At 42.2% G+C, this 26526-nt stretch overlaps 2 long non-coding RNA genes across 2 annotated transcripts; both read right to left on the bottom strand.

Moving 5' to 3' along the window:
• Positions 1–4761: 4761 nt before the first annotated feature.
• LOC110390814 lies at positions 4762–10309 on the bottom strand. Its single transcript, XR_002433894.1, has 2 exons — positions 5805–10309; positions 4762–5372 (listed from the first exon to the last, which is right to left on the bottom strand). It is a non-coding gene; the product is annotated as an uncharacterized LOC110390814 (long non-coding RNA).
• A 7937-nt stretch (positions 10310–18246) lies between these two features.
• On the bottom strand, positions 18247–25442 carry LOC110390813. Its single transcript, XR_002433893.1, has 2 exons — positions 25011–25442; positions 18247–21949 (listed from the first exon to the last, which is right to left on the bottom strand). It is a non-coding gene; the product is annotated as an uncharacterized LOC110390813 (long non-coding RNA).
• Positions 25443–26526: the final 1084 nt, after the last annotated feature.

The raw sequence follows: 26526 nt of genomic DNA on the forward strand, positions 1-26526 counted from the left end.
TTCAGCTATGTTTTTTCATGTGTGACAACCAAAAATAACAACAAACATCTGATTAGTGCCTGAGCCTAATCATCAACTGAGTAAATAAAGCATATCAGTCTTTATTTCATTACTATGCTTGACAGAGAAACACTGAAACATGGAATATTTCATTATTTTGTTCATGTTGTAAATTGCACTTTCTTGTTAAACGCAGTATACAGAAAGGCAGATACATCCGTATTTAGCAACACTGTAATAATGATATTTTTTTTTGTACAATGGATGCCTAGCACATTCCCATTCTTCAACTGAGGCAGCAGACCTGATCAAACAAGCAATACACAGAAGCTTTGGTCTGCTTCACAATGGCACAGTCAACACATTGGACATACCAAGTGTAATTCCGTATCAAAGTAGGTCAGATCCTCTTTGCTGACCTGTGAATTGGATAAGCAGCATGGGTGCATGGCTTTCCATCAAACCTCACAGCAGTACTCTCTCATAATTAGAGGCAAGGAGATATGTTCTGAAACATAAGGAATCAGAGCATTAAGGAAATGATAGCAGCACTGTTTTAAGGTCTTATGCAGCTGTGTAGGGGCTGCACAGCAGAGGAGAGACCACATCAGGAGTCCATGGTGCATTGGAACCTTGGCATACTGGTAAGGAGGTACAAGCATACCTACTTAGGCCCTTTCCTTCTCCTGTTTTAAGTATGATCTGTGTGTGTGATTTGGAACCATCTAGTACTCAACATCCACAGTCTAGCTCCCATGGTACCATGATGTGACCAGCATGTACATTTGGGAAATACAAAGTTCAGATTTTTTTCTAGCTGAGATATATACATCCCACATGCAACACAACCTTAGCTGAAAATGGGACAGAACATCTCCCAGAAGAGCCCTTACACTTGCTTTATGTTTTGTTCAAGTACAGATATAAACTCAGGTATGCATCACTTTAACAAATTTCTGTCAGTAGCAACTGGAGAAAGTTATTTCATTTGGGCAGGATAGCCAAGAAAAGAATTCCTCTGCACTGAAACTCTTTTTCAGGATGATGACGTACAGCTTCCTTCTACTTAAAGAAGCTCCCGTGCAGACTGCTGGTAAGTATCCCTTTGGAGATAACATTGCTTTCCTGGAGAATGTGATCCAGCAGGTGTTTCATTATTCCACCATTATCTTTCCTATTCTTGTTAACAGGCTCCGGAGATGTGCCTTAATGTCACAGAAATGTTGACCTGTAAGGGAACCTAAGAAATCATCTACCTCATCACCCTCCACCCTAGAAGAATTGGGACTGACTTATTCCAAAGCTTGTGAACTGCTGTGGGAGATTATTTGCTCCATTCATGTGGCAAATTTAATGGGTAGCCCAAGTCAACAAAATTCCTCTGGAGATTGAAAGGATATGTGTTAAACAAGGTACTTGTTTTCAGATATCTGTTTTCCTCTGCTTATTTTGTTGTAATACTGTCATTTAAATTAAATTAAACCTAAAAAGTTGGTGTGCTGAACCATTTGATTGTTGGTTGTAGATATTTGCAAGGTCATCAATAACTGCTGGTGCATATACATACTTTAATAGCAAAAGACGCTTAATTGTCTTCTTTGCAGATAGGTTCCTCTTGTTTTGTTTCTGCACTTGGACTCCATACACTGGTCTGCCTGTGCAGTTCCACTTTTTAAAATTGATCAATTCCAAATACAAAACGTTGGCACAGGCTGTGCAATACTGTAAGCTAAGCTGACCTGCAGCCCAGAAAGTGTGTTTCTGTGGTGAATGTTTCGTGGTTTCCCACTAAGGTGTCACAGGAGAAAACATATTTTTTTTTCTTTATTTTTATTTATTTATTTATTTATTTATTTATTTATTTATTTATTTATTTATTTATTTTTGCTTAGGAAATGCTGCTTGTTTTAGATTGAGCAATCTGTTTCCTTGGCAATAAAAAAAAAAACAAACATGACTATCAGGTGTTTAAAGCTGTTAAATTCAAATTTGCAAAAGCAGGAGATTTTGCCCCAGTGTCCTGGACACCATCCAGCTTTGGTAATTACATCTTCCCTAACTAAAACCTTCTTGCAGATTCATGGTATTCTTCCTGGCCTGCTGAAATCTTCTGCAGGGAGCTGCTGTGAAATAATATATTAAACATCTGCCACAGTTTTGCCCAGAAGTCAATCACAGATGAAGTGATTTATGATACATGGCACACATACACAGATTTTTATTACAATGACTTCTGCTGACCTGTAAGAGTTATTTAGGAGCAGCGCTTCTGAAGAAATCATCTCAGTAACTAAATATAGATTTAAAGGCTTCATTCTAGGCCTCTATTTCAGATTATTTTTTCCAATCCCGTCCCATCTCTTATAAGGAGGCACTGAGAAATGGCAGATGCATGTGATCAGCTGTGTTTATAGGACAATAACCTTTATTCTGCCCATTAATCCCCTCCATAAATACAAAATACATTCCAGAGTGCTGTGCTGCCCCGATCGGAAGATAAAAACAACAAGTATGCACCTGCTAAATAAATATTTTCCCTGACCTCGTACAAACGTGACATTTCTTCCTTGCAATTATACTTGCAAGAGGTCAAAGAGTAGTTCATCCTGCAATGCTGATGGCCAAGATAAGCTCACAAAGAGAGAGGAGCATGCTGCACAAGTGTTTTTCAGCACTGGCTGAGGACATCTAGTGGTCCATAAAACTTCAGACAATCATTCACATACCGGTTATAAACATTATTAAAAATCAAAAGCCATACATATTCTCACACCGTAGCAGTAAGGAGACGAAATGGAGAAAATAAGAATGTATGGATGTGTCTGGTGTTTAGCTGTTGTAAATGAAACTACTGTGGCAGCAGCAATATAATTGATTTAAGGTTCTTTTTCCTAAAAAGTTAGCTGGTCTGTGGCTTAAAGAAAGTGAAGGAACACTCTCATGAGCCCACTGAGAAAGAGAAACTCATAGGATCCAGGTGACGCATAGCACTTGCTTCTGGTTTTAATGAGTCAGGCAATTTTACACTTCAAAATTATAACAGTATATTGAGCAGAAAACTTTACTGTGGATATTTTTAAATCCCTTACTCAGATATGTCCTTGGAGCTGGAGCTGGGCCAGGAAGTATGTTGATTAATGAAATCTCTTTAAAACTCTGTGATACAGAAATTAAGGTTATTATTATTTTGAATCATCTGAATCCTGTATTTGTTTACATGGACTAATGGAGACCATGTACCCCTGTTCTTTCCAATATGTGTATGTGCATCTCTGTGCATGTGTGTGTCTGTTTTCACAGAAAAAGTACACCCAAATGCATGTTAATAAAATTTTCTTACCCAGGGTGACCAATCTTTCTGATTTTACCAGACACATGTTGAATTCTTCATGCAGCCAGAAACTACAAGACACATAATCTGGTATGTCAATGGAAGCAGGGAACTAGGAATGAGTGATTCGTCTTTCTCCCACCAGCTTGTTGTGACACAGAGCTTGGCTGGGTCCCTCGGTAGCACAGCTGCAGTGAAATTGTCCTTTTCTTAAACTACAGAAAGGTTATTTAAATACTCACCTCAATTTTCAACTAGCGTTATCAAGAGTGCAGCAGACATGTTTTTGCCAGGCTGCCCAAGAGGAGCAGACTCACCAAGCCACAGCTGCAGTCAAAATGGGGCTGGGGGCTGCAGTGATTTTGCCACTGCAAAAGGGCCTCCCTCTGCCTCTGATGGTAAGGGGGCCTGGGAGCTGTAAGTCAAGAACGTTGAAGCAAGGTAGCTATGTTAAGCTGCAGCTCATCCTTTGATCAATACACCATTTGCAGCGTTACTACAATATTTGACTTTAAAGACAGCCAAGCAGTACAGCACTTTTCTTGACTCAGATTAAAAGCAGTTTGAATACTTGTGGCTAAATAATTTGTCTTGCATTTAAAAGAAAAAAATAAAGATGCCATACTGATCAGTGAAGCAGCATAAAGAGGCTGAGATGTAGGACTGAGATACTATGGGGAATTTTTAGCTTGCCTGCTGCAAATCAAGATCATCCTTTCTACCTTTCCACAATCTTCCTCCCTTTGGTATACATGGTTATCATGAAATCTTATTCTAAGAGTCTCTCAGATGCTAGAATTAGATAATGTCTCTGGAAAATGATACCGGTCTGGATAAACAGAGCTGTGCAAATATTACTTTGTGTTACAATACCTCTCATCCAGTGAGACTCCAGGGAAAAGCAAATACGTATGAATAAAACAGATGTATTAGGTAATAAATAATACGGTGTTAATGTATATATTATTCTTTGTTATGTATATGTGTCTATATATAAATACAGAGATATATATTTGCATCTTACGTGTTAGGACTTTTTTGCCCAAAACAAAGCAATCCTGCTCTGAGGATGAACCAGAGGAGCAGCTGGCTAACTCAATGTGTCCATTGCTTTTTGGACATGACACCAAGATCTTCCTGCAAGAGGGACCTTGCACCAAAAAAGCTGCCCAATATCAACTGCAACAACACATCTCCCATGACTGTCACATCCCAAGGAGGGGAGTAGGGGATAGGTGGAATTCAATGTGTAGTACATGTTCATGGGCACAAGAATATTTGAATTAAAAAAGGAGGAAAACACTTGTCTACAGCCACAGCAGTGTCAGACTGATGCTAGAATAGGAGGCTTTGCAATGAGTCCCTGAACTCCACATGTTCACCCAGCCATGCTCTTGCCATAGGGTCAAAAAAAAAAGAATGAAACATGATTTTCTTGAAACCACATTATTTACTGTCTCTATGTAAGCCTGTAATTATTTTGCTGTAGTTTGACACAGGAAGAAATCATCATTTAGATGTCTACTTTCATCAGCAATCTATTTTATGAAGGGGATCCACAGTAATGGCTCAATAATATACATTAAACTTGGTCATCTTACAGGTAGATGCATCCATACACCAGTGGAACTTCTTCAGTAACATCAGCTGTACAAAATGCAGATATTTCTTGTGTTTTTTTCAGTTCCCGCTGGCTCCGGCAGCATGAGGACTGCTGCTCAGCAGTGTTGCAGGATCCAGCAGCAGGTCTTCCATTCCAGATACTACAATTTGTTTCAGCCACTTTGCATCTTTATTTTTTAATTTCTCCTCTTAGGGAACAATAACGAAATTGTCTGATAGTTTTGTGAAGGTAAGCACCTGATCAGTCAGCACTGAAAGAGAGGAAGTGGCAAAGAAACCAAAGTCTTGCTGTTAGAGGACAGACCTTTGGAGGGAGTATTTCATTCATTTTCCTCAAAAAAGTCCTCAGACACAGGGTTTCATGCTAAATGTAAGTGAGCAGACTGCTCTGCCTCGCATATTTGTACATGAATCCAGCCTAGAAAGAAAAAAAAAAGGAGACAACTGAAGGTATTTTTTTAAAAAAAAAAGAGAAAATCAGTGCATGGAAAGGGACTTAATACATTCACAAAGTTATTTGGCTCTAACAAAGAACAGCAACCCCAGATGACCTTCTGGCTCCTGCCTCCACCCAAGTTCCTGGCCTCTGGTCAATGTCCTGGCAAAAGTTGCAGACATCCGCAACACAATGCCAAGGAGCTGTTTTGTCTGTAGATACGTAATAGAGATTAGAGTGGTGGGGGGAAGCTGCTACACATAAAACAGCACCTCTAAACACGGCCCTGCCACTGAATTCCCAGCCACAAACCCTCCCCCAGCAGCACCAGACACCTCCCAAAGGTTCTGGAGGCTTAGCAGGAACCCAAAATGCCCACCACTGATCCCTGTGGGTCCTCCCCCCCACACAGACCTGTCCCACATCAGTGCCAAGGCGAGGCCTTCATATCAACAATTAACTTCTGGCCATGGGGCTTCAGGCCCACACAAGGGGTGGGCCTGTGATATAGGGCTGTGCTGGTGAGCTCCGTCATGGGTCACCAATCGCCTCACGGTGTGAGCGTGCAGGCTGGTGCTTTGATAGAAAGGGGAGTGTAGCCCTGAGCACAACTTGTTAACACTTCCTGCCTGCAGTCAGTGTCACGGAGCCAAGCCTGTGGTGGAAAAAAAAACAAAAAACAAAAGCCTGTGGCTTTTGTTTCCCATAGTAGGCTTTAATAGAAAATCTAGTTCTGACTTTAAATACTTTTTCCTCTCTTTTTTCAGTGGAGACAGGAAACGGTTCTTTCATGAGTTCAGAAATACAAATTATGACTGGCAGGATATTAGAGTGCAGAAAAACAGCTTTTGAAAAATATCCTGGAGGAGCAAGTGAGGCAGATTAAAGGTTAGGCCCTGCATCTATCCATCCAAGACCTTTGAGTCACACACAACGGCTGTCAGAGTTTGTATTTTCATCACAGAACTGGCTAGATTTGCAATTTAAATTAAATGCAAAGTGGAAGGGAAAAGCACTGTGCTCTCCTTCTCTTTCCTTCTCCTTCTCCTTTTTTCTCCTTCTTCCCCTCCTCCTCATTTTCCTCCTCACTCGTGTGAAGAATAAAGCAAGCATCAAATATTTTGCTTTAAAATGCATTCATAATTGCCATTTATACTTTTACCAAGACCAATATTACTGGAGAATGGCAAAGGAAGCTTTTCTAAAATAATACGTTAATTCTGTATAGTGTAATATGTATGTCTATAGTGTTCTAGATAGTTTGTAATAATTATGCAATATGTTATTAAATTGTCATTGTGCTAATATCTGGGGTGAATTTAATAGTAGGCTGCCATAAGAAATCAGGGCAGAGAACATGATGTCTCTATTAAACACACAGATCCAGTAAACACTTTGGGTCTATTAGGAGTCAGCACTGGCTGCCTGCCATGAGGCTTTACCCCCAGTCCTATCCAGATTACTGGTCTGCAAAGCTCTTGCTGCTTTCCCTGCACTGTGGTCCATTCCACCACCCCTCCATCAGGTTGGGATTCATGCAGCAGTACAGCCTCGGGTGGGAGGATGCTGTGTGTATACATTCCCTCTGTGAATAATTTATCAGCATCAACATTGTTTGAACCTTAGACAGAAAATCATCATAAAAAAAAACAAGCGCTACAGAAAATGTTGCTGGTATCTTGGTATGCAGGAAACTGTCGCTGAGTCGAAGATGAACCAAACCCCCCGCGTAGCAATATTCAAGCAGGGGCCACTTTATTCAGGCATCACCACCCTCAGGCACTCTTCTCCAACAACAGGCACTCCCCATTGTCATCTCCATTTGCCCCTGGACAGTCACAAGGGAGGCCAGCTGAGCAGCAAATCCAGCAACGAGAGCAGGTTATTGTGTATTGCTAAATGTGGGCCTAGGGGTGTGTGAGAATAAATTGCATGCAACTCCAGTTTTTTTCATAGCAAACCAGCACTTGACAGTATGTATGAGGAAAAGCAGCTCATTTGATTTTTGCTGCTTCATAGCAACTTCCAGACTATTCCAAAACATAGAACCATGGAATGGCTTAGTTTGGAAGGGATCTTAAAGACCATCCTGTTCCAACACCCCTGCTGTGGGCAGGGTTGCCAGCCACTAGATCAGGCTGACCAGGGTCCCTTCCAACCTGTCTTTGAACACCTACAGGGATGAGGCATTCACAGTTTCTCTGGGTAGCCCATTCCAATGTCTCACCGCCTTCTGAATAAACAATTTCTCCCCAGTATCTGGCCTAAATCTCCCTCCTTTTAGTTTAAAACCATTCCCCCTTGTCCTATCACTATCAGACCATGTAAAAGTCAGTCCTCCTCCTGCTTATAAACTGCCTTCAAGTTCTGAGTGGCTGCAGTGAGATCTCCCTGGAGTCTTCCCCAGGCTGAACAAGCCCAGCTCTATCAACCTTTCTTCATAGGAGAGGCGCTCCAGCCCTCTGATCATCTTCATGGCTCTCCTCTGGACCCAGTCCAACAGCTCCACATCATTCTTGAGTTGGGGGCCCAGGCCTGGATGCAGTGCTCCAGATGGGGACTAAAATAATAATAATAATAATAAATAGCAAAGACAAAAAGCTGAGATCTCAACAGCATGTTCCATTGCGCTTTTCACAGAAACAGGCTTTTGAAACTCTGAGCAATTGATCGATGTGCTCAGCCTTCCCCTGCTGAACTTGTGTTTGGGGCAGCAACCACCAACAGTCCCCGTACTGTGCAGTGATAGGGCAGCCACAACCATTCTGTATTTCCCCATAGTTCACAGCACTGTAGTTTACAGAATAGTGATCCCTAATCGGTTTATAAGACAGTTCTGAATCTTTTGAGAAGGAGGATGTCAACAAATGATTTCTATCCCACAACCATAATTCCTCTTCTCCACATTGTTTTTCTCCAGTTTTCCGTACACTTGAAATTCCTTTCCCTTCTCTTCTGAACAGAGATTGTCTGTCTTTTACAAACTAATTAAAAAAACTAATAAACTACAACTAATAATAAAGAAATAAATAAATAACAATGATGGAAATAACAAACAAATGTTTGAGACTTGAAGAAAGCCCTGCCGAAGAGTACTGATATGTTGTAAAGATGAGAGGGTGAGAGAAGAGACCTCTGGCTGTGATGAGACACAGATGTTCCATTCTGGATGTGTCCAGTGTCAATCTTTGTTTAGATTAGGTCCCATCACATAAGTGTGTTTATTAGCATAACAAAGTTGCAATGGCCAAGGAAAGGAAAAAATGACTTGCCTAATGGAAACGAATAGTGTAGCATAACCTGGTGGTACATCGGACTCTCTCATGGTATTTAAAGTCTCTCCCCACACTGAGAGAAAGAGTCTTCACTCAGGCGCCAGCAGGTTTGTAAAGCCATTATTTTATATATAGCCTTTATTTTTATTGCTTTGTAATATTGTTATGCAGTTGAAATAAATCACAGTTGTTTTTAGTGGGATTCGGTCACAAGCCACAAAAGCAATCAGCTGGGGGTCTTGCTCCTTGATCTCCCTCCAAGCAACCTTCTGTACTCACTGCAAACAGCAGAACTTGTGCATAGAGGTCAGCCCAAGGTCTTATGTTCCTTCAGTATTTTTTAAAGCACTAATAAACAAGTTCAATTTCTTAAATTCACAGGACCAATCTCCAGGCTCCTGCAGCGCAAGTCTGTAGGCAAGCATGGGCTGCAGAGCCCCCAGTCCAAAATGGATGACTCAATACTGATCCTACACCACCAACTCACTGGCCGAAGGAGGAATGGAAGAGGCTTGGTGGAGGTCAAGGGGGTTTCAGCTATCTTGCATGGTCCCAGCATGACTCCAAAGTCCACTCCCAAATCAAGAAAGTGCAAAGGTGTTGCATGCTCATCTACCTAGTTTGCTACAGTGCACCATCACTGAACTAGAGAAGGAATTCGGTTCAGACCCCACAACCACATGAGCAAAACATGAAGTCTTCAGGCACGCAAAAGAGAAATTAAAAAGAACATGTAAAAATCTGTGCTCAGACCTTCACCAAACTGTGACAAAATATCTCAGCAGAGAGGATCTGACCTTGTTTGTCCTAAGAAACGACACCTCGCTTTCATACATCAGAAATGATGCAGAGTACCGTTCGGCTTTAAATGGGATGAACACACAGAAATTTGTTACACAGTCACCCATTTTCTTAACTCTTATGTAGGTGAGAGGTTAACTTTGTGATACAAAACATTCTGCAGAAAAGAAATGTATATATATGTGAATGGGAAGTTACTGACCCTGGTGTGCTAATAATATTAGCTTCACAGGTTTTGCATTTATGCTAGGTGAGGAAGTTCTCCCTTGAGCATTTATTTTCCTTTTTTTTAGTTTAGATACTCACATACAGTTTCACAGAAAAGAAGAATGGTAGACTGCAATTTAGAGAGTGCTGGTGAAATACTGGCATTTTTTTGTGTGAAACAACCATTTGCTCTGTATGTCATCTTTAAGATGCACTTTCATTTCTTTCTGTCAGGCAAATATTAGCAGGTTTATCATTTGTCACCCTTGATTTTTTATTTTTTTTTATTTTGTTTGAAGTTATATTCGTGTGGACATTATGTGTTCCAAGACTCCTTTGTTCAATACTTAGATACAAGGTATTCAAGTCTTGAGTTTTGGCTAAAGCATGTCCAATCCAAAATAGAGTCTGCCTCAGAAGGCAGCCTCAAAAGGCTTTAAGTCCAGTTAAGATGCTGAAAAGTGCAGCTCAGAGAGGTGAGTTACCATGCTTCAGGGTCAAGAAAAAACATTAACAACACAATGTGAAGATTGTTTCATTCAAAGGAGAGGAATCAACTTTTTACTCTGGTAGATAATGATAGGACAAGGGGGAATGGTTTTAAGCTCAAGGAGGGAAGGTCTAGATTGGATGTCAGGGGGAAGTTCTTCACAGAGGGAGTGGGGAGGTGCTGGAACAGCCTGCCCAGAGAGGCTGTAGATGCTCTGTCCCTGCAGGTGTTCAAGACATTCAAGACCAGGTTGGATGGGGCCATGGGCAACCTGGTCTAGTACCAGATCTGGAGGTTGGTGGCCCTGCCATGGCAGGGGGCTTGGAACTTGATGATCCTTGGGGTCCCTTACATCTCAAGACATTCTATGATTCTATGATTCAGTGCAGAATTTCAAAAAGTCCCCATGGCCTGTTCTTTTCTGCAGTACAGTTGTGTTTCAGTCAAGATTATTCTCACTGTGACAAGGATCAGAAAGTGGGTTTAAAAGTATCTGACTCACAAACATCAGAAAGGAGACAAATGACCACTCTGCTAAAATTCCCACCAATGCATTGACACTCCTGTGAAAAGCTTGTGATCTGGAAGAAAAGAGGAGCTCTGCTACTTTGTAAGCACAAGCTGCTAAATATGTTTCTACAGAAGCAGTGGGCCCACCAGCTTCCCCAGTGCCAGAAATCTTCTGTCATCAGCAAAGAGCTCAGGTGCACCATGCAGGCAACAGCAGCAACAGCAGCAGAATAGGCAGAATGTGCTCAGGGGATTTTCTTTCCAAAAACACAGAGGGATTGCAGAAAATAGGCCTCTGAACAACATATGAAGAGAGGCAGCAAATCCAGGCCCAGTTGCTGACTGGTTCTGCTGCAGGTTCCCAGCGGGCTCGAGGCCAGTCTTCTTATCTCAATGTGCTTCAGAGAACATCTCCCAGATGATATCTCACTTATACAGTCAGTATTGGGGAAGCTGTGAAGGGAGGGAGAAGAGCCGGAGTACACCCACAACCACTCCAGAAGTTCACAGGCATCATCACTCTAAGAGATCCTATAAAGGGACAGGTCTGTAGGCAGAAATATCCAGCAGGTCTCTCCTGTAGTTCCGATTATCCTTCAATTTCTGTTCCTGAACTAGAGGAATGCTTCCTTACTACATATTCTTTATATCCCCCTGCTCTGTATACATACATACAACCTTCTTATTTGCATTTGGGACTTGGATTACAGAGGAGTTCTGTTCACAAACCTAGAGGGACCTGTGCTCCCAGGCCTGTCTCTTCAGAGTGCTAATTCACTCCTCCCTCTTTTTCTGTGTCTGCCAGTGGAAAAGATTAGCAAACTCTACTTACATTTTTTTTTTGCCTCTTGGCCCTCTGCCTAATGCTATGCTATTATGGCTCTGTTGTTTCACTAAACAATTGCCAAATATATTTTCATGCATGCATTGGCTTGCTTTTGAATTCAGATATTCTTATTCCACTGCCCATTGCTTCATTCATGGTGAATGCTCTAGCTTGACAGAAGTTTTCCCCTTTACTACACCACTAAAATATAGTCTCCCAGAAGAACAGGTAAAGTTCTTCAATTAAGACATTTTCTGTCCCAGCCTCTCCCTTCATCATGGAAAATGCCCTGCTAACCTTGGAGCACCATTCACCAAAACGTTGTGCTTACATCAGATGAGGTCAAGGAGTCTGTAGCCACAACAATTGACACCCCAGTGGAACTTGGGTACCCAATTCTGAAAACAGTGTCCTGGAAAAACCTTTTCTCAGCTGGATCCTGATTCCAAAGTCAAGTAATGCTTTCTGCATGCCCAAAGATGTCACCTAAGTGCCTAAGCCAAGTTACAATCAAGGAACAAATCATTTCTCCTCCTCTTCTCCCTGTGGCTCTTTATGTAGTAACCATTCACAGAGAATGTTTTCAGGATTCTTCTTCCTCCAAATCGCCTTGGTGGCCAAAAATTTATTTTAAAATGCAAAATGGAGAATTGGTCCATGTTCACCTTCCTGCCTTTACTTTCACCTTCCTTTTTCTTTACACCTTTCTTGAACAGTGGCCTAGAAAGTAAGGCACCCTCTTTCCTTCTTTCCATCTGCAAGGACACAGTCTCCTGGGATGCCCTTAAAAAGTCTCTGTAATCCAGATGGAGACCAAACATCCAGCTAATCTTGTTCCTTACTAGTCCTGCTGAACTTGAGCTGGCATGACTTAAATGACTATATTACATGTATCCCTTCCTGAAGGATCACTCCTGTGATTAATTATTTCTTTTTGCCTCTTCTTGTTAGCGCAGAAAACTTTCAGTCTACTCTGAGCCTGTACAGACCATTCTGGTTAGGAACTGACTCATTAGTGTCTTGTGAACAAATAGCAAGTACGATGGTAATGCTACATGCCCTGACACACACCATCAAATGCAGATATGATTACACAAATGATGGGTGGCTTCACTTTTCCTTCATTCTGGTGTAAGTCAATTTGGTAATCAGAATACAGACTATATGTAGAAATTATACGGAAGGAAGGGAGGAAGGGAGGAAGGAAGGAACCTCACAAAAAGTCACAGTTTTAATGTCTGTGCAAGTATATTCATGCTTCTGTGAGTAGTGTTTTGTCCCAGATGCACAGGTGATGCACTTCACTGTTGTTTCAATAGCAGCTGAAACAGCCAGTGATAAGTGGATGTTGAAGAGCAGTCAAAGAATGCAAGTGTCATATCTGTAATTGTAAATGGTAGCATGGGAAATTTGATTCTGCGAAAACAAAAGACTTACGTCTCTAATGAAAACAGCTCTGATGTCAAATACAGCATGAATTCCCGGGAAAGATAAAAGCACAAGAGCTATCTCAGGAAATCAATCAGAAAAAAAATCTGAATAACAAATACATGTACAAAAATTGCTAGGGCAATCTGGAAATAGGAAAGAAGGGCAACATTATTACCTATTATGATTTATAGCAATACAAGACAATAAATTAAAGCACAGACAGAATTTCCTGCTGTATTCATGTCAGTCCTACTAAGCTCAAAGTGCAATCAAAAGATCCAGGTGGCCTTCAGAAAGAGGATTCCAGCACTTGATTTCTTGTATCTGCAGTTGAAAACTGATGGTACAGGAGATGTGACTGTGAACGTATGAAATCCAGTCTGCATAGCCTAATCTAGCTAGTTTATAGATAACAGTAACAGTGAAGATGAGCCATGCGGCCTTTAGTTCAGGCAGCCACACAGAACACAGTACTTTGAGAGACCACTGTGCTGCTGCTGATTACTCCCACCACAACCACACACAAAGCCCAGTGTTTGTCTCTTCCCTGCTCTTGTTTCTCAGGCTGGCACATGCTGAAATCACACCTTTTCCTTTGCTATGTAAAAATGTCTTATATCACTATTGCTTCCCTGGCCCTCTGGTTTGTCATCACATTCAACTACACTGATATAATCCTTGTATCTGCTCTTGTGAGGAAGGAGATGAGTTGTTCTCCTTCTATCTGGCAGTTCAGTCAAAATAAACTCTAGCCATCAAACACACTTATCTAGATAAAGACTTGCCATTTTGGAGATGGGTGGTGATGGCTTCTCACCTGAATGAACTCCTTCATTCTCACTTGACAGATACTAATGTGAATATTAATCTTGATCGGATGGTTAACAAATCTTACTGTCCCGGTGTAAATCCATGCAGTAGAAAGAGTACGATATGAGCCACTAAACCAGATTCTCCCCATGCTGGGCACTTCCTGTCTGTTCACTTGATGAATGTTTATGCTGGGACAGGCTCTGAAGTGAAAGTCTGGAGATGGAGCCACAAGGACTATTGAGCATCTTGGTCTTGACCATCCTGTCCATTTGTTCTAACATTGCTCTAGGTCTCTGTCTCTTTCTGACTAATGGCAAGAAACAAGTTTGTGATCTTCAGATCAAAATCTATCTTTCCATACCTTATATATATCAACATATTAACATATATCTTATGTTGCAAGAGTACACTGGAATCAGGCAGGGTTGAAACACTTCTTCAGAGTCACTGGAGCAGAGAGACACCCAGAGCCTCTTTTTTATATATTTGCAGATAATGCCACAAAACACTAAGTTTAAAAGGATGGAGAACATTTTGAGAATACATGCAAAATCTGTTTTGATGTCCTGTACCCAGTGTGAAAGAAACTCATTCTTAATAAGGATTAGAGTCAAACTCTATTCTGTAGTCAAATCCCTTAGCCTGGCCTGAGTAGTCCCACTGTGACCAAACTAATGAAAATGAAGCAGGCGGATATCCGCTCTGACAGTTCTATCACTATCTCCCTTTTCATGCTGCTGCCAGATTCTGCGTACATCTCAGACCAAGTCTCCATCATGCCCAATGAGTGGAGTTTAACCCTCCTGGTGGCACAGTCAAGTCATGGGACACTACAGCCAAACAGCTGGCTCATTTTTGTGTTATATTTTATAATAAAATTGACACTGGTGTAATTGTCCATAATGGAAATGAAGGTGACTTAACACATTAAGAGCTGAGTGAAGCTCTATTCAGCTCCATTCAATCACTCTTCCTAAGTAATTGGGATTAAAAGGACTGTGCTGTTGGCAGTTCAACCTAGATCAACAGCACAACCATTAAATATCACCATTGATTAAAAATCCATCACTAGTGAGCCCTCTGCTCCATCCTTGCTGCATACTCATGGTTTCTGGACCCAGGTTTGGCAGCTGAGGTCTTCCTTAGCATAAATCCCTTTGACTACCACTGAGAAAAATGCCCTTGCATTCCTCAGAACCAGTGTCCTTTGTGTTTTTCAAAGAACGTCTCTCACCCCTATTTATTCAAGCTAAGGTAGAGACCAGAGACCCAAATCAGGCTGAGTGCTGTCAGCACATGGCCCAGGAAAGCCTGTCCAGCACAGCTTGCAATGTCATTATGTAAGGCAAATGCAGACAGATGGGCTATGTATCAGCACAGTGTCTGAGGTGCAACTCAATGCTATCTTTAAATAAAGAGCCCTCATCTTCCATCTCCCTCACAGAAAAGCTGTGCCCAAGGGTATTCTGCAGCCGTTTTCAACATTTTCATAAGACAACCCCACACTGCATCCCTTTATTGCCTTCTCTTTATTTTTAATTCTTTTAAACACAGACACAAGCCCTGATATCACTTAAAAACAAAACACAAAGAAAGAGGGGAAAAAAAAAGAAAAGAAGTCAAACAAGAAGGTTGTAAGTAAATGGCATAAAATCCTTTTCCTCTGCAGAAAGGAAGAGGAGGAATCTGCACACAACTTAAGCATCATTCTTGTAGTCTGTAGAGTCACTGCCAACCTTTCACATCATTCCTTTTTCAAGGATATATCAATCCCAACCCTCTATTGTCCTTCATACACGCAGGTTGTAGAGGCCAAAATGACGCATGGTCACTGGCTGGGAACAACTGATACTAAAAATTTTTCCTCAGCCAGCATAGATCACAGGGTAGATACACACACAGACCTGTATCATCAGCTGTTAGCTCACTGTGGAATGAGGCGATCACAAAACGTACTCTGGCTAGCTACACTTCAGCCATGCAGCACAGCATTGGAGCAGAATTGTGGAGCACATGGGGCATATAAAATACTTACCAACAAATGCAGCTCAAAAAAAGGTAAAGTGAAATGAAAAAAGTACAAACTACTAAGAGTGAAACATTAAATCAGCGATTTCTGGACTTCTTTTTTAACATTTTTGCAATGTGGCTTCTGAAACAAAAAGACTGTATTATGTCCATGTGAATGGAAAACTGATTCTTTGACCAAAAAAAAAAAAAAAANTTTTTTTTTTAATGATGATTGATATTGCCACCTTTGTGTGGGTTTCACTGTGACCGTGAGGATAAAACAGGCTTTTTTTTTTTTTTTTTTTTTTTCATCATCTTGGCTCCAGTTAGTGACAAACCCTGAATGCTTTTAGGAAATGAAAAAAAAAAAAAAAAAAGAAGAAGAAGAAGAAGAAACAGGAAAAGGAGAGAGCTATGTGTGAAAGATTTTTTTTTTTAATGATGTTTTTGGTTTTTTTTTCCTTAATTGGAGATTTGAAAAAAAAACTTCTAGATGTTGGCAAGATTTGGTGAAAACCTTTCAATAGCCAAAGTGCAAAAATTCTGGCAATGCATTCTGAAAAATACCAAATATATCAGAAAAAAAATTAATTTTGTGTTCATTTTCCACAAAAATCTTTGCCTTCAATGCAAATCTCATTTCAGTTTGGACTAGTCACAAGCTGCATATTCTCTCCTTCAGATGACTCCCCTCCACCTCCTCTGCTCAGCTCTCTCTCTTTTATCTTTCTGATGCCTGCAAGGGAAGAGGGTGAGAGCCAGAAGACAGAAATTAAAAGCAGAAAAAAAAGCAGGAAAATTCAGAGAGGAGGGAAGAAAACTGGAAAGAGAGTCACTAAGGGTAGTAGCAGAACTTCTAGTCCTCCCTCAACTCTGCTGTTTGTCTTCCACTTTTGACTGGTGGGACTTGTCCATGAGAAATGAGGCATCAGGGGATGCCGAGCATAGAAAGAGGCAGAAAGGGCCCCGCAAAATGCAGATGGCGGGAGCAGGAAGGGTGAAAGAAAGAACAGAATTATTTTCCTCCCCTTCCCCTTTAAAATAAGTTTACCCTTCTTTTCTTCAGTTGTGGTAGGAAACCCAGCATATTTATGGTCTAAGTGGTAAAGGAAAAGTTTGGGAAAGGAAATAAAGTGATTCGTCCAAGTTCACATCCCATTTTATCTCCTGATGCCAAGTCAATTCTTTCATCCACATTGCTTTAAATTTAACTGCCATTTTCTGATTCCCACTTTCTATTAAGTTCCCACACAGCCCATAGGTAATGTGATAGCAATGACAACTTTTAGTAAAACTGATTTGAGAAAGTTATAATTGTTGCTGATTATAAGGCATCAGAAAGAATCACTTTAGCAGACTCTGTTGCTTTGGTAACTTCTGACATCCAAGGCACAGGGCAGCCCTGGTTCTGCGGGCTGTGCTGTCTCATGTTTTCATGGTGCAGATACAGAAAGCTGTCAGCCCACATTGCGTTTTGATGCGCCAAGAGAGACCTAGGACTGTGGAAATGTCTTCCTACATACAATAGCACAGAGAATAGCTCTTTGGAAGGTTCAAGAGCTGGGAAATTTTGCAGAAAAAAAAATTATGTAGTACCTTTCTTTCAAAATAAGATATGTAAATAACAAAACTGTATTAAGGAAATAGAATATATTTTTCTTAATCAAAAATGTTATATTGTGCAGTTTTGTTTGCAAAATACTGCTTATTCTCCACTGAAAACAAAAGTCTAATAGGAGGTGGAGATGCTTAGCCTGTACCTAGTATCAAGTATTTCTTCTTTAAGATGTCTATGTGCTTCATTCTCCAAAGTGTTCTCATCACAAAACCATCCACCCATGACTGGTAACCAAAGGGCTATAGGTAAAACCAAGCACAAGAGCTAGCCCATCCTTGCTGTGTAAACTCTATGCTGTCAGTCACCCAGCTTGGAGGCTACTGGCCAAGTATGTGCCACAAGGCAGCACTTAGAGCACTCTAGGCACTGAATGCATCCTAATTTTTGGAGGGTAAGGAACTTGGTAACAAAATCCAATTGGCTGCCAAATGATCTGTTTGAATCTCTACAGGCCCTGGCAGTGCTTATGGCACGTGGGTAAGACATTTGCTTTCTCTTTGCCTTGGCCCTCTGTGTAGGTGGTGAGCTTCCCTGGTGCACTAGGTTCCTGCTGCAAATGCTACCTTCATTTGTCTTGAGAATTGGCAAGGAAACGAGGCACTTTTCCGAATACCAGGGAGCTGTGGCAGTCTCTGCTGAGCTGAGCTGCCAAGGGCTCCCATGTGAGGCCTTCACCAGCCTATTTAGCCTTTTCTTCTTGTGTGAAGAGACAATATCCATCAGCTACACAGAAAGTAACAAAATGCAGATACCCTTTTGGAGCCATAAGACTGAGGGACTGTGCCCAGCTTGAGGAGAAATTAAAGTAAAATTAGGTTTAATTAAGGTTCCTGAATGCAAACTCTAGAAACTCAAGTCATTCATTTAGATATAAATAGGATCACAGGAAATACTTTTTAATGCTTTACAAATAAATATTATTTTAACTACATTCCCCCCTTTTTTTTATTTTCCATGAATATTGTACATTTGATGAACATACATTTCCCAGAAATGTTCATGTTAATCTCTGTGTTTGCAGAAAGTTAATTTACCACTGGTAACTGTGAGAATTCTTGGTACAAATCTCAGAGCTACACTTCTGTAAACATGGAACAGAAATCTGTCATTGCCTAGCCCAAACAATTCACATTTTGATTATGTAAATGCTCGTAGGCTAGGTACAAATAAATGATTATTCACAAAAATTATGGTCAGAATGATTTCAAGCAAAAAACACATTCAAGACATCCAGGTAGGCTCACAAATAAGTTACAAACAGCAAAAAGGCTAAAGAATACTATTCAATAACTTGTTGCAGATTATTTGCACAGCTCTAATAACAGTCCCCTGTCTCTATAAACCTGCATCAGATGCAGTTCAAAATTGGGACGGTGGAGAAAGCTCCTGTTCTATCATTATGAAAACTCAGGGTTAAAACTCTTTTGCGAATTCATTTCTACCAAAATAAATAAATAAATAAAGGATGGAATTTTCTTCACAGGGATTAGTTTGGAGTTGCTTCATTTCAGTAGAACGCAGTTATTTTCACAGTGGTTTTGCAGAGAGATGAGTGGCATCTGTTAACCTGAAAAGAACAAAATACATGTAGACCCATCTTTTCATCCTATAAGTATTTTTTCTTCTTTTGATGGAAACAACGACAGTTTGCAGCTAAGGTTGCTTGGAAGCTCTAAAAAGTAATCATTGCCCAATATATTGATCAAGTGCATGCTGCACAGCATATGATAAAAGGCTTACCAGTAGCTACACTTATCACAGCCTCTGTGCTCATGGTCAAACAGCGTCTGTAGCTTACAGCTTCCATTTCTCAGAGGCGGTATCCAGCTCCCGGGTGCTCTCCGTTCCCTCACTCATGCCATGAAATCTTCCTGCAGCACATCTGGGCCACAGGCAGCTGTCCCGCACACCATGAGCACCCTTCAAGCCAAGGCAGTAGGCTGTCTCCCTAAATACAGAGCTGATCCAGAGCCCTGACATCCCTAGGGGTGCCCAGTTGATCTGATCTCTCTCCAGGCAGCTGAGGATGTTTTTCACCCTGTTTCAAATCTATCCTCTCCACCCTTGGCAGGCAACATGGCTAAAGAAACTAATTTGGGCTGGTGGTATGCCCTACTACTCTCCTTGAAACATTCCTGTCTTTGTCCTAGAGAAGTTGCTCATACCTCCACACTTTCCCAGCAAACCAGATTAGTCTCAACACGTCTCCTTGGCTGTTGTGTGAGTCAGTCTGGGAGCTGGATGACCATACTACTCCAGCCCTGGACTGTGGGCACTCTTCAGCCATCTCTCATAACAAAGGAGTACAGAGCCTGGAAGCACTTTGGAAGGACATTGTTCATCCTTCTTTCTTCTAAACAATCCCTCTCTATTCATTCCTTTTCTCATACAGCCAGAATCAGCGTGCCAATATTACTTATTTTTGGGAAAAAAATCCTTGATATTCATCATGTGCAGGAGAGAACACCCTGAAATCATTTCTGTCTGGGGGGTGTCCCTGCAGGTGCATGGTTACTTAAAGGTGGAAGCTCTGCCCTGTTCAATTAGCCCAGATCTGTGCCTGAGAAAGAGGGTTTCAGGCTGTTCATTGGCTTTGTTACTCCTTGTGTCTGCAAGAGGGGATAGCAGTAGATATTTCAGACCTCGAAGCTGAGCGATGAGGGGTCAGGATAATGTTTTTTTACAACATATGCCCCCCCCCCCCCCAAATGGTTGTTTTCTGCTTTTGCATTAAACACTTCTTATCTTAAAGACTCCCCTCCCAAATAACGAGTATTTACAGACAGTTCACTGTCCATATTCTGTTCTTATTGGCCTGACACATGACCAGCTTTGCTTAGCTATGAAACTGTGTGAAAAACAGGAAGTTTCCAATATAAAATCCTCAAGTTAACTTGAGGAGAACATATTTTCACACGACTGTCACAAAAATGAAAGTATTTTGGATGAAAGTTAAGAAATGTTAGCTTTTTACCAAAATTATTTTATGCGGAAAGCAGACATTTACTGAAAATACACATTTAGATGAAAGCCTGTTTTCAACCAAAAAGTTAACAGTGAAACAGGCAGACGCAATAAATTCTCATCACAGGATAAATATCCTCCTTGTGTGTCAAGAGAGCTGCAGATACAATAAAATGACCTGCAAGCTCAGCAGCAAAAAGTTAATATTTAACAGAGAGCTGCCATATAACAGAAACTCATCTTACCCTGGTCAACAGGCACCAGCTCTTCGATGGAGTAGCCAACGCCAGGCAACAAGATGTTTTTTCACTCTCAAAGTACAATAACAACGCTTAATACCAAACAACAGCACAGTCAACCCTATATGGAGTCATTTTCTTCTATCTCTTCTTTTTGCTAGAACACCGTGTATCACAGATATACCTGTATATACTATGCCATGAACATTCACATATCTTCAAACTCTTATTAGAAGTCACAGGTGCAGTTTCACCTAAAGACACTGGCTGAATCAGGCTCAGTGTCTGGGCTGAGGAAGCACTTTCCTCCTCTGGTTAACAACAGAGATGGTTAAAGCAAGATAGGACAGAAGAACCCCTCAGCTTCAAAGCAGATATTGGGGACCTCTGTATCAGATGCAGAACAAAACAAGTGCTGTTCCAGTTGGAAGATGAAATATGGCATAAGCTGGAATTTTATTTTGGACCACTGTTGTCATTTCTTCATTTTACAGCTAAAAATGAAAAGCAAGAGTTAAATAAAAGTAAGAATAACCTGTTGTATATGCAAGGATCTTTCTTTTTTTTTCTTTCCCCTTCTCACTAGTACATTACTCCTCCACATCTTCTTTGTAACTGCACCCACCTGGTCTCTGAGACTTATATCTCTACATGTTCTCCATTTCCATGCTTCTCATATCATGACTTTACAATGCAAAATTCTTTTTCTGCACTCATAAGAATGTCCACTTTTCACCTCCCAAACACATTCTTATCTTCCCAGATCCCATGAAAGAAGTTGCAGTTACATCATAACTTCTCTGTTTCCCTCTTTAACAGCAAACAGATCTACAGATTTCTACTTTTACAAAGCAACCTAACTAATTTCAGTATGAAAATCTCATGCCTGGACTTACTGGGAAATCTACTTGAGGCATTAAAACCCACATTAAATCCTTTCTCTCCTTAAGTCAAGAACTTGGTGCCCACAGGCTAAGGGCACTTATTACATACCTTCTGTATGGCATAGTACAACTTGGTGAAGCCCAAAAGCACCGTTGGCCATAACAGAGCCACTGCAGGACATGAAAGTTTCTGTGACCCTTCCCATGGAGAATGCCCATGGGCATACGTATTCCTCATGTTCTGAAACACCAACTTACAGATCCAGAAGATGCTGCGATTCATCATTGTTTTGTAAAGGTGAGTTGCCCAGGTGGTGGATTTCTGTTTTGACAGGCTGTCCAATGTCACTGATCCTCAGCTGCAGACTTTCCAAGCTTGATGCCCATCAGCATGGCTCCATAGCCAGAAGGACAAGTTGTAGGCAGCTTCTTTTCCTATCCTGCTCCACAGCCAGACTGAGCACGTCCTCTGTTTCCAGTTCTACCTCATTCTGTTTCCAAAACATGCAAACTCCTGTTTAAAAAGCCAGCTCTGGAAATTTAATAGCAAATAACAATGCTCTGCCTACATATTTTGTCACTATAGTTACAAAGTACCAGAAAATATCAGTCTATAAGAGATTCTTGCTGCCAAGTATTCCTATCTATATCTTAAGAAAGAGGTGGCTGAGAGACAGCAGGATTAAGGGCTATAGTCAGACCACATACTGCGGCATCTATAGGAGACTTCTCTGTGATCTCTAATACAGAAGACCGACAAAGTATTTAGACCTTCTTCTCCTAGGGCTGCAAGGCTTTGGCCTTGAAGAAGTGGGGTTGTATTCAGCCCCCTTCTCTGGGTAACCAAGCTCAAATGTTATGCCAATTTCCTCGGTCACCGTACAAAAAAACATTGTCTTCTGCCTGGAGAACAGGATCTGAGTGCCTTCCACTGCTGCTTTCAGCATAGCCCATTCCCAGGCTCACTCGGTGGGCACAGTTCCCCACAGATATCACAGATAGCACAGGCAGGGCCAGGCGCAGAAACCCACCTGCCTCTGCCTCATTCTGTCACCACCACGGATGTGTGGTGGTGAAGCTGCCTTGGGACTGGGCTGTGCTGACAAAATGGTATCAATGAGCGCACAGCTGTCTCCAGTGTGGGTCAGAACAGTGCAACAGGCAAAGTACGTACGTTCAGTTACTCAAAAGATAGTCACCCTGGGTTTCACATCTCATTTATAAAAAAGAGCATTTTTCCCTAACTACATTTATCAGCTGTCTTTATCAGCAGGCATAGCTGCAGTTCAAAACAAAGAGAGCAAGAACAGGGACCCTGAATGAGCACGTCTATCTCAGGGCATAACATCCCCATTCCTGCTGCAGTTTAACTGTTTGAGTCATAGAATCACAGAATAATAGAATTATAGAATGGCTTAGGTTGGAGGGGACCTTAAAGATTACCTAGCTCCAACCCCCTACTGTGGACAGGGCTGCCACCCACTAGATCAGGCTGCGCAGAGCCCCACCCAACCTGGCCTTGAACACCTCTAGAGATCCACAGCTTCTTTGGGCAGCCTGTGCCAGTGCCTCATCAACCTCTGAGTAAAGAATTTAACCCTAATACCTTATTTAAATCTCCCCTCTGAGTTCAAAATCATCCCCCCTTGTCCTATCAGTATCAGACCATTTAAAAAGTCAGTCAGCCTTGTGTTTATAAACTGCTCTCAAGTCAAGAGTGAAACAGATAATATGTGCCATAGCCCTGGGGACAATAGGCACGTGGTTATTATCAACTTTATTTTATGGCTGGTCAAACCAAAGCCTACCACATTAAGCAATCTGCCCAAGATTATGCTGCATTGGCGAAGTCAGAATTGGGTGAGCTTTTCTAAAATACCTGGGGGACTTTACAAGGGTACTAAAAACAGAAGGACTAATGCAATGACATAGATGACATATTTACTACATACATCTCTGACACAATTATGTTGACTGTCCCTGCTTAAACAGCAGCTTTTCTGGATCTGAATCTGTTTTAATCAGCCATGGACAGTCTGGAGAAGTGGGCCCATGTGAACCTAATGAGGTTCAACAAGGCCAAATGCAAGGTACTGCACTTGGGCTGGGGCAATCCCAGGTATTTATAAAAAATGGGGGAAGATCTCCTCGAGAGCAGCCCTGCAGAGGAATTGGAGGTCCTGATGGATGAGAACCTGGACATGAGCCAGCAGTGTGTGCTGGCAGCCCAGAAGGCCAGCTGTGTTCTGGGTTGCATTAAAAGAGGAGTGGCCAGCAGGGAGAGGGAGATGGTGGTCCCCCTCTACTTGGCTCTTGTGAGGCCCCATCTGGAGTACTGCGTCCAGGCCTTGGGCCCCCAGTACAAGAAAGTCGTGGAGCTCTTGGAACGAGTTCAGAGGAGCGCCACTAAGATGATCAGAGGTCTGGAGCACCTCTCCTATGAGGAAAGGTCGAGGGAACTGGGCTTGTTTAGTTTGGAGAAGAGAAAGCTCCGGGGAGACCTCACTGTGGCCTTCCAGTACTTGAAGGGATCATATAAACAGGAGGGGGAATGATTGTTCACAAGGGTGGATAGTGATAGGACAAGGGGGAATGGTTTTAAACTGAGACAGGGGAGATTTAGGGTAGATATTAGGAGGAAGTTTTTCACTCAGAGGGTGGTGACACCCTGGACCAGGTTGCCCAAGGAAGTTGTGGATGTCCCATCCCTGGAGATATTCAAGGCCAGGCTGGACATGGCTCTGGGCAGCCTGGTCTAGTGGTTGGCAACCCTGCACTCAGCAGGGGGGTTGAAACTCAATGATCTTTGAGGTCCTTTTCAACTCAGGCCATTCTATGATTCCATGAAAACTCCCTCCTGCAGCTTGACAGAGCACATGCACAGTCAACATCAGTGAGGTTGCTCTGACTCACCAAGGAAAATCTCCCCAAACACTTCTCCCTGTCAGATTACTACTCTTGCACTGTCTCCTCCTCTGATCTATCTGCCAAATGTTTCTTCTGCATTTCACAACGGATTTCTCCTTGCAGAGTGCCTGAGAGACAGCCCGGGGGTTCCAGGAGCATGGTCTGGAGCTCACCGCCATCTACTGACTGAAACGGGAAAAGCAAGAGACTGGGACGGAGGAAGGGAAGCAGGGACGGGAAGCCCTGGAGGCTGTGGGTTCTCCTCGTAGGAGACTTTCAGAAGCTGCTTGGACGTGGTCCTGGGCACCCTGCTCTGGGTGTCCCTGCTTGAGAAGGGGTTGGGCCAGATGGACCCACAGGTACCTGCCAACGTCAGCCAGTCAGTGGTTCTGTGAGGAAAGGAGGGAAGAAAAGCGAGAGGGAGGGAAGGAAGGAGGGATGAAGGGAAGAAGAGGTAGGGCATTGTCTCTGTCTACCAATTGGGCCAACCGGGGAAAAATTCAGGAAGGAGGCAATTCACACTTCTGAGCTGATGCGCACCTCACATGTTCAGCCTCACAGGCTCAAAACCAATACACTTGAGAAAGACTGAGATACTGACTCACAATCTTTTGTACCCCTTCTGTAAACACAGGGCCTCCATACCTGCTCTCTTCCCCCTGCAGGCACATCTGGCACAGTCCCATCCCTTCACATCACTGTCCCACCCTGGTTATCTGTCCCACGGGAGCCATGATCTGCTCTCAGGTCCTGCAAGTCAAAGACATCTCTGAGCCATGAGCTTCTGCTGTATTCAGCATCGCTGTAAGACAGAAGTGCTGATATATTTTATACATAATGGCTGACACACAGATGGTTCGGGTAACAGCTAGTGTTACAAAGATCATGCTTTTATTTTAGTAGACAGGAGCCCTCATCACCCTCATATACAAAGACTCACACCTAATGGGCCGTGTCCATTTACACTGGTTTCAAATATATCACCTTACAGGGAAAAGTCCTCTCCAGTGTCAGTGGAAAGGTAAAATTCAACCTTAAATGAGCAGAGTGCTCACTCAGATATAAGCCCAGCAGCCCAGTGGCATCTCTTGCTTTATTCTCAGGCAGATAATTCCTTGTGTCCCACTGTGCACTGTGTAGTGTCAAATCTGCAGTCTTCTATAGAAAAAATAGTCATCTAGTCTGTCTCATTTCATGTCTGAGTCTGCTAAGCCTGAGAAGTGGGCCCACATGAACCTTGATGAGATTCAATAAGGCTAAGTGCAAAGTGTCACACTTTGGTCAGTGTAATCCCAGATATGTATACAAACTAGGAGAAGAACTCACTAAGAACAGCCCGGCAGAGAAGGACTTGTGGATTTTTGTAGATGAGAAGGTAGACATGAGCCAGCAGTGTGCGTTTGCAGCCCAGAAGTCCAATGGTATCCCAGGCTGCATCAAAAGAAGGGTGGCCAACAGAGCAAGGGAAGTGATTGTCCCCCTTTACTCTGCCTTCATGAGGCATTACCTGCTGTACTGTACCTAGGCCTGGGGCCCCCAGCACAAGAAGGATGTGGAGATGTTGGAGCACGTCCAGAGGATGGCATTGAAGATGAACAGAGGAGTGGAGCATTTCTTCTATGAAGAAAGGTTGAAGGAGCTGGGCTTGTTCATTTTGGAGAAGAGAAGGCTCCAGGGACCTTATTGTGACCTTTAAGCACTTAAAGGGAGCTTCTAAACATAAGAGTGACTTTTTACGTAGTCTGACAGTGATAAGAAAAAGGGAAATAGTTTAAAACAAAAAGAGGGGAGATTTTGATTAGATAGTGGAAATAAATTTTTCACTCAGAGGATGGCTAGACACTGGAATAGGTTGCCCAGAGAAGATGTAGATGCCCATCCCTGTAGGTATCAAGGCCAGGCTGGATGGGACTGGCCATCCCTCTTTGATGCAGCCTAGGATACTGTCAGCCTTCAGGACTGCATGCACACACCACTGGCTCAAGCTTTCCATCCACCAGAATCCCCAAGTTCTTCTTTGCAGGGCTGCTCTCAGTCCACTCATCTTCCAGTTTCTACTGAAGTTTGGGATTGCCCTGGCTCAGGTGCAACACTTTGCACTTGGCGTTGTTGAACCTCATTAGGTTCACATGGACCCAATTCTCACACTTGCCTTCTGGAT

Source organism: Numida meleagris, unplaced genomic scaffold (assembly GCF_002078875.1).
Source record: "Numida meleagris isolate 19003 breed g44 Domestic line unplaced genomic scaffold, NumMel1.0 unplaced_Scaffold208, whole genome shotgun sequence".
Classification (NCBI taxonomy): domain Eukaryota; kingdom Metazoa; phylum Chordata; class Aves; order Galliformes; family Numididae; genus Numida; species Numida meleagris.